The sequence below is a fragment of the Condylura cristata genome, unplaced genomic scaffold (assembly GCF_000260355.1).
Source record: "Condylura cristata isolate star-nosed mole 26May11 unplaced genomic scaffold, ConCri1.0 scaffold00014, whole genome shotgun sequence".
NCBI classification, from domain to species: Eukaryota; Metazoa; Chordata; class Mammalia; order Eulipotyphla; family Talpidae; genus Condylura; species Condylura cristata.
In genome coordinates this window covers 51,889,463-51,897,227 of record NW_004567115.1, presented here as the reverse complement: position 1 = coordinate 51,897,227, position 7,765 = coordinate 51,889,463, and the positions used below count along the sequence as shown (strand labels likewise).

Here is a 7,765-nt window from a genome sequence, read left to right as displayed (position 1 = left end):
CTGCATCTCTGGCTTGTACCCCAGTTCTGTATGAGTAAATAAATAAATCTTTAAAAACAAAAATGCTAGATTAGCCTGATTCAAGCCTGTCAACGACCCAAGACACCTATCTGCGATGACAACCAGGTTCCAGAGCCCTTTGGCCCTAACACAGCACAGCAGATCTGTCTCTCAGAGCTTGTGTTCCTTTGAGTCCTGTCCTCTGAGCAATAGTCTCTGCGCCATGTTAGCACAGCACACAAAGTCATGGTGACCAACCAGTGGATATTAAAATGCTGTTAAGATCTATTAACTTCTAAAAGTTCCAAATTATGATACAAATGTTCCCCAAAGAAAGACACAAAGGCACCTAATATTTACCCTGAATTATGCCAGTAAGTGGCAAAAATGTATTCAGACCTAACAGGCGACACATGGCCAACCAGTGTTGATGGCTGAATTCCAGTGTCACAGTTGTGGCAGGTCTGTGAACTCCACGATGGTCCCTATGGAAAGGTGGCCAGAGACTCCAAAAAGCAACTCCCCACGACTCTGACTTAAAAGCCCTCATGGAAACAAGGCACTCCAACTGGAAATTGGCAAAATGTCACAGAAGTACTTAAAGAGCATCAATTAACTTGTTAACCAATTTGACTGTAAAATCAAAATTGAAAGAACAATTTCCAAACCGAATCACACTAAAAACTTTTAAAATCTAACTCATTAATAGTGTGAAGGTTTTTTTTTTTTATTTTTAAAGATTTATTTATTTTGGGCTCTCCCTGGTGATGCAGTGGGTTAACTGCAGCCACTGCGGCACGAGTTTCATCCCCGGCCAGGGAGTGACCCACAGAGTGCAGCACTCTCCTGTCTCCCCGCTGTTCTCCTTAGCAGTGCATTTCAGTCCATCTGCCTGTTCTGCTCCCCACTCTGTCTCTGGGGAATCCTCTCACCCTCACCTCTAGTCTGAAACCCAGTTCTGTATGCATAAATAAATAAATCTTTTTTTAAAAAAAGATTTATGCATACAAGAACTGGGGTTCAGGCCAGAACTGCGGGTAGGGGTGGGAAAGGATTCACCAGAGACAAAGTAGGGAGCAGAACAGGTAGACTGACTGAAATACACGGCTAAGGGAAGCAGCAGGCAGGGCAGGAGAGGTCTGCCACTCCATGTGGGTCACTCCCTGGCCGGGGATTGAACTCAGGCACAGTGGCTGTGGACAGCTTCATAGTGCTGGGCTTTAACCTGTTGTACCACCAGGTAGGGCCCAATAATGTGGAGTTTTTATGCCATTTTTTAAAATCCAGTAGTTTCTACCAATCAGATTTTCAAAAGAGAAATGTATGTTTTAAACCCAGTTATGAAAGTTGGCAATGAGATTTTATTGGAGAGTTTTCCTCTATTTTTCTAAATATTGCTTAAGATGAATCCTCAAACGATAAAAACAGGATTCTACAGGGACCCAGTCAACCCTATAACTTTTCATACACACATACACACACCTCCTCAGAATGATGGCCCCTGGCCCCCAGCATTCACGTGCTGCACCAAGGTGGGTCTGTGTGACCAAGAACACAGCAAAGGTGAGGGCAGTCACTCCTGAGATTGAGCCACGCCCGGCCTTTCCACTTTCTCCTGGGTTGCCCTCTGGAAGGAGATATACGCTGTATCACCGGCACAAGAAGGGGCCTGTGTGTGGAGGATGTGGCTTCATCTCCCAGTAGCCAGGTGAGGGGATCTGGAAATTGCTACTCCAGCCCCAGTCAAGCCTTCCAATGGCACAGCCTCCTCAAAGACCTCTGAGACCAGAGCCACCCAGCTAAGCCACCCCAGGAAACTACAAGGCAACAAACCGCCATGTGCTAAATGATCACGCCTGAGATCATCTGTGAGGGAGTTACAGGGCCCCCCAATGTGAACTGGGCTGCCTGTATGTGGGGCCTCTCCGGTGCGCTTATAATTCAGGTGTACTGCAGACACACACAAAAGGGTCAATAACGGGTTTATTTACAAAAGGGGAAAAGAAAAGGAAGCAAACCAGGGAAAGAGAATATCTTACCCGCTCAGCTGACTTGGAGCTCTGGAAACAAACTAACTGAAAGCCCCAAGTCACTCATCCAAGAGTGGTTGCCAGAGCGATAGCACCCTAGAAAATGGCTCCCTATTTATCCCCCAAAGTCTCAGAATTCCTGCTAGCTCCGCCCTTGGGTCCTGCAGTTCTCTCCCTGGTGCTGCTGGGAGTTGTAGTTTCCAGTCACTGGAGTAGGGGGTGGAGTCCAGAAAGCTGGAGTAGGGGGTGGGGTCCACAAGACTGCAACGTTCCTTTAGGACAGCCTCCCCTTAACAGGAGCAGAGGATAAATGCAACCCCCTATTTGCTTCCAGCCACCAGATGACCAGCCCTGCAGGCTTGGTGCAAAACTGAACTAGACCTGCATCAGGCCAGGTGAGGAGAGACGGCTTAGCAGGACCACAGCCTGATGATCTGGCTCCCTCTGACTTTCATTCTCTGTGGCTTTCTCTATGTCCTCATAACCAGAATACTCAGCAAACTGAATCATCCATCTCTATGGAGGAACTGACGCTACACATCGTAGGCTTAAAGGCATCATTTCATGTAAATATGGCCGTTGCTGATATCTGAGAAACCTGATAAATCTCTATCATCAGAGCTCCTCAGCTCACTGTCCAAACCTTGACAAGCCCCACCCCTGCCTCAGCAGAGAAGCACACCTCACTCCCGCCAAGAAACAGACACCTCAGCCATGCTCTCTGTGGAAGCCCCTGAACCCACCTTTCAACCTAACTAAGAACTGGAGTGGAAAATGATTGCTTTAGCCCCTGATACCAGAGTTCCTCTGAGGGACAAAAAATGCCTTATTGAGGAAACTACTTTGCTATGGCACTGGAGTCTAGAAGAAAAAAGCTTGCCTTAGAATAAAACGGGAACAAAGAGATGGCTAAACAGATCCACATTTAAAAAAAAAAAAAAAAGGCCAAGGATAGGGCTCAAATAACAGTGTGGGAGGTGAGGTTGGGCAGAGCGTCCCAGCGCAGGAGGAGCTAAAACTTGTTCAAAATAGAAATATCTATTATTGGACCTTAAATTGTGTTGCTAAGGATATAAAGTCTTCAGTAATATCTGGCACAAGCATAAAGGCCTAATGTCAGTGATTTGGGGAAAATCAAGGAAAAGAGATTGAAGGCAGGGTCCGAGTTCTACCACAGATGAGCCGGGCGCCAAGGCCTGACACAGGGAGACTGAGACACAGGTGAGAGGAAGACAGTGGAAACAGCTCCGAAGCCCAGCCCCTAGAAGCCCAGGGCCACACCGCTGCCCGGAGGAGGCCCTGAGCTCCCAGTGGGGTGGCGTGGAGCCTGACCTCCCGCACTCAAACCTCAAATCAGAGTGCTCCTCAGCTGACATCTGGGCGCACGGTCCAGGATTCTTCTTGCCTCTGTCTGGCCTCTGGCAAAGAAATGTCCAAACCCAGACCCCCGGCTGCTCACTGTGAGCTGAGCCGTCCTCTCGAGCGTGCGCCGCCACTTACCCTTTCTACACGCAGTCAGTGTCCTCCCCGTTTCCGGGTCTCCTCGCTCCCTGCTACCCAGACCCACACCAGCTCACACCACTGGGTTTCTGGATCCTCGTCTGCTGTTCATTAGTGGTCTAATCTCCCGGCTACCATTTCCTTGTCAGAAACTGGAAGTGGAAAGGAACATATGTCAGAGGATTGTTCTGAATGATGCATGTAAATTGTGAGTCTGGCGAGTGGCAGGGTGAGCCCCTGTAATGCTCATGGCATGCCCCACAGCCCCCCTAAACAAGTTTGCAGGTCCCCTTTGGATTCCTCTGCAGCACTTGGCAACACAAGTCACTCCCCTCAGACGGTCCTATCTTAGTTTTTGGTGACTCTTGTACTCTACCCATCTTGTCTAAGATTTTCCACATACCATCCCTCTAAGCCCAATCGACTGTATCAGAAACTGCTAACAGAAACGAGTATTTTCTCTGCCTTCCCCAATTCTTTCTCTTCTCTAGTAACCTTTTTCTCAGTTCTCGATGTAACAATCTAATGTGAAGTGGAAGCTGCCGTCAGCAATTATCCTCCCTGACTCCCTCACCCTGCAGAGTCCAGCAGGCTCTCAGCGGCCAATGGCTCCCCCTCAGGCCTCCAGAATCCAGTGGCCCCCCTCAGAATCTCCTGCCTGACCCGCTGGAACCCGCAATGCTTAGTCAAATGGGCCAGGAGTCCGTATTAACTCTGCCACAAACGTACACTGACGCTCTTGGTCAACTTACTTAGCCTCTCTGACCTGAGGTTGCTGTACTAAAGGATACCATATGTCCACCGGCCTAGTCAGCACTCAGCAGAGAGTCCCTGCATCCCTCCCTTTACAATTTCACCTTTGCCTGATGTAACACAATATCCACATAGCTGGTCTCCTGCCCTTTCTCCTCCAAACTGCCCTTGAGTTAATTTTTCTAGAGAACAAATACCATACTATCAATCTTCTTAAACTCTCCATCATTTTTGCCCCTATGGACAAAGTTCAAATTCCTTAACGTAAGTTCCAGTTGCCTCTACAGCCCCTCCCCCAAGCCAGGGACTCCAAAGCACTGGCTGATCACCAGCTCTCGGGGGAAGCACCCCATCTCTGCATGTGTGGCCTTTGCTTCGATTCTATATTCTCCACCGGAGTGAAGTCGCCTGCTGCTTGTCTTGCCCCTTCTGACTTACTTCACTTAGTTAGCATCAACCCATCCGGCTCCGTATTGTCATAAATGGCAAGTTCCATCTTTTTATCGCTGCATAGTATTCCACCGCACATGCCACAGGCCTTTGGCACTTCGACTGGTCTTATCACGTGGCTATTGTAAGAAACTATGCTACACACACAAACACACAAAAAGGAGAGAAAAAGAGGAAGAGTGAGTGGTAAATGAAGATGTGGCCAAAAGTTAAATCATTTTGAATTACAAAAGGCTGCAAAACTCGCCCGGACTTTCTATAAGTCATAAATTATTTCAAAAGAAAAGAAAGCATGAGGCAATCTGCCCACAAGGTAGCCATGAAACACCAAGTTGCAGAACATTTCACCAACAATTGACCTACACTGCCTCGGCCAGGGCCAACGTCCTGAGGAAAGCAGGGACCTTAAACCGGAGGGAGGGACGAGAGAAGGGCAGCCAGGGAGATGTCTGACGTGCACTAAAGAAGCTCAACGACTCTGTGCCAGGCATGACCCTGGGTTACATGTCAGACTGGGGGAGAAACTGCTATGGAGAACCTTAGGGGAACAAGCGGAAAACTGAAAATACTCATATCATAACATTATAGCAATATTTTTTAAAGATTTATTTATTTATGCATACTGAATGGAGGTACAGACCAGAAGTGCAGGGGCGGTGGAGACAGAGCGGGGAGCAGAACAGGCCAACTGACAAAATGCGCTGCGGAGGGGAGCAGCGGGCGGTCAGGAGAGGTCTGCCGTGCCCTGGGGGTCACCTCCGGGCGGGGACTGAACGGCTGAAGTGCCTTTAGCTTCTTGGTGCTGTGCTGTAACCGGCTGTGCCGGGGAGGGCCCACATTATGGCAAGATTAACATTTCCTAATTTTAAAACTGCGTGGCGGTTGTCAGATGTGAATAATGGGTAGATGCGCGCTCATGTTTACCATTCTTGTAACTTTTCTGTAAGATGAAAATTTTTTCAAAATAAAAATTTTTAGAAGCTGCGACCTACGGGAACCCTTCCTCCCCTCTCAGACAGGAGAGCTGCCCCCTCCCGGCTGCTGGTAATGTGTTGCTTTTGCCCTAAAATTCTCAGGGTGCTTTGCAGTTACTTGTACAAGCATTTGTCTTACTCTGTTAGATTGAGAGCTTTTTGCCTTTTGGAGCTAAATAACTGGAGGAGTAACTAAGTCGGGTAATTTTATGTTGTTGACAAGGTATTACTGGAGCACTTTTGTGCTACCATGTGGACCCAAAGCTAAACACTTCTCAAGCTGAGAAGTAAAATAGAAAGTGAACACCTGCTTTAGTGCACAGTATAATGCTGGAATTAATTCAACCCATGTGCTGTTCTGTCCCTTTCTGGAAACTTCTGCCTGCAGAGCTGGAACGCCCACCCACTGGCCCCAGCAGATACACAAAGGTGCAGTATGGATGAGGGTGAATTTAATGAAGGCCGGATCCGAACTGCCCTGGCGGCCTGCGATTCAGCCCCCTTCTGCTTCTTTCATGCAGAGAGGGCAGCCCCATCCTCAGTTCAGTGCAAGGTCTGCTAAAACCCACAAGTTTCATAATCAGAGATCGAATGGTTGGAAAACATAGGAGAAAGCATCTCTCCCCATCTCTGGGCTTGCTGTGATGGAGATTTTGCAAGACCACAGCAAACATTCTCCAGCACCTCCCATCACTCCCTGCCAGCTTCTGTTACCTGCTCCAGGAAGGAAAACCTACGTGGCCAAGGGGACCTGGAACCTAGGATCAGGGTCCTACACCCGCACTGCCAGGAGACCCCCCCACCCCGGCCATAGCTGGTGAACCAGTCTGCAGCCACTCAGCCCAGGCCTGGGGACGTGCACGTCACGGAGAGCAAATGAGAAGCCTGTTTTGACCTCAGGCCCAGGCTGCATCCTCCAGACCAGCTTGAGCTGCAAGAAAGACGATGTTTTCATCTCCGTCTGTTTCCTCTAACACCTGGGCCAGGGTTCAGCAAGAAAGGGACACAGAGGCCCCCTGAGGGCCCCAGGGTGTTTCATAATCCTCGGGCCTGAGTGCAGCTGTGTGAGCGCGAGCTCTTGCCACGCTCGTGCTGTCCTGAACCCAGACGGGGACACCAGCCGCCCACCGCGACCACGGGGCAGCGGAGATATTTTCAGGGCACAAAGCGATGTTTGAAGCTTTCCGGCTTGTCTGAGGGCTCTGAGGCTACACGGAAGGGGTTTGGTTCACGCAGGGGAGGAAAGTGTTTTTGTGCCGGCCGGGTGGCAAGACCAGGGAGCGTCTTCCTGGGGAGCCGCCGAGCAGCCCGACAGCCGTCTGCCACGAAGGGGCAGAACGCAAGCAAGATCTGACATTTTTTGAAATTTCCCTTTCTCCTTGAAAGGCCGGTGTTGCTGAAAGTCTATTCATCACAGATCATTCATCTGTGGCGAGTCGCCGCTATCTGCACGCGGAAGTGACAGCGCCGGAGGATGCTGGCGGCGAGACAAAGGCTCCTGGCACCGGGAGAGCCAGAGAGGTAAACAGCAGCTCAAAGGAGTGGGGGATTAAAAAAGCAAAATAGAAGCAGGGGAAGCTACAAGAGCATCCTCTTCCTCAAAGGGGCTGTGCTTCTGAGGAGGTCTGGCGCGCTATTTTTACACCAGCCACGCACCCCCAGTCCACCTCCCTTTTGTTCGGCTCCTCTCTTCTTCTCCCTGAATCTCCTTCACTGACCACCCTGTTCCTCCAGGATGCTCCAGCTTCTCCCAGTCTCTGCGACCTCCATCACCTCAACCTCTAGACATGCTCCAAGTTCTCTCATTCCCGGAAACCTCAACCTGCCCTCCAATAAAGCACTGTTGAGGGTCACCCAGCGTGTGAGCCTGGGGCCAGCGGGGGGGGCATTTAAAATCCCACCCCGATCCCATCCCTGCTGAATCACAGTCACTGGGACAGGGCCAAGCACCTCGGTTTCAAACACTTTCCAGACCCTGAGACACTGCTGGAGGGGATGTAAACGAGTGCAGCCATTCTGGATTCACCTTAAAAACTGAATGTGGAGGGCCCTCCCTGG

General features: G+C 49.9%; 1 protein-coding gene across 1 annotated transcript in view; it reads right to left on the bottom strand.

Moving 5' to 3' along the window:
- Window positions 1–7,765, bottom strand: part of EXTL3 (exostosin-like glycosyltransferase 3) — a 59,676-nt gene that overhangs the window by 33,993 nt on the left and 17,918 nt on the right. Inside the window, exons 2-3 of the mRNA XM_012724807.1 lie at window positions 4,722–4,870; window positions 3,531–3,682 (exon numbers count right to left, since the gene is read on the bottom strand). The gene's annotated coding sequence lies outside the window, so the exon portion shown is untranslated. The remainder of the gene's footprint in view (window positions 1–3,530; window positions 3,683–4,721; window positions 4,871–7,765) is intronic.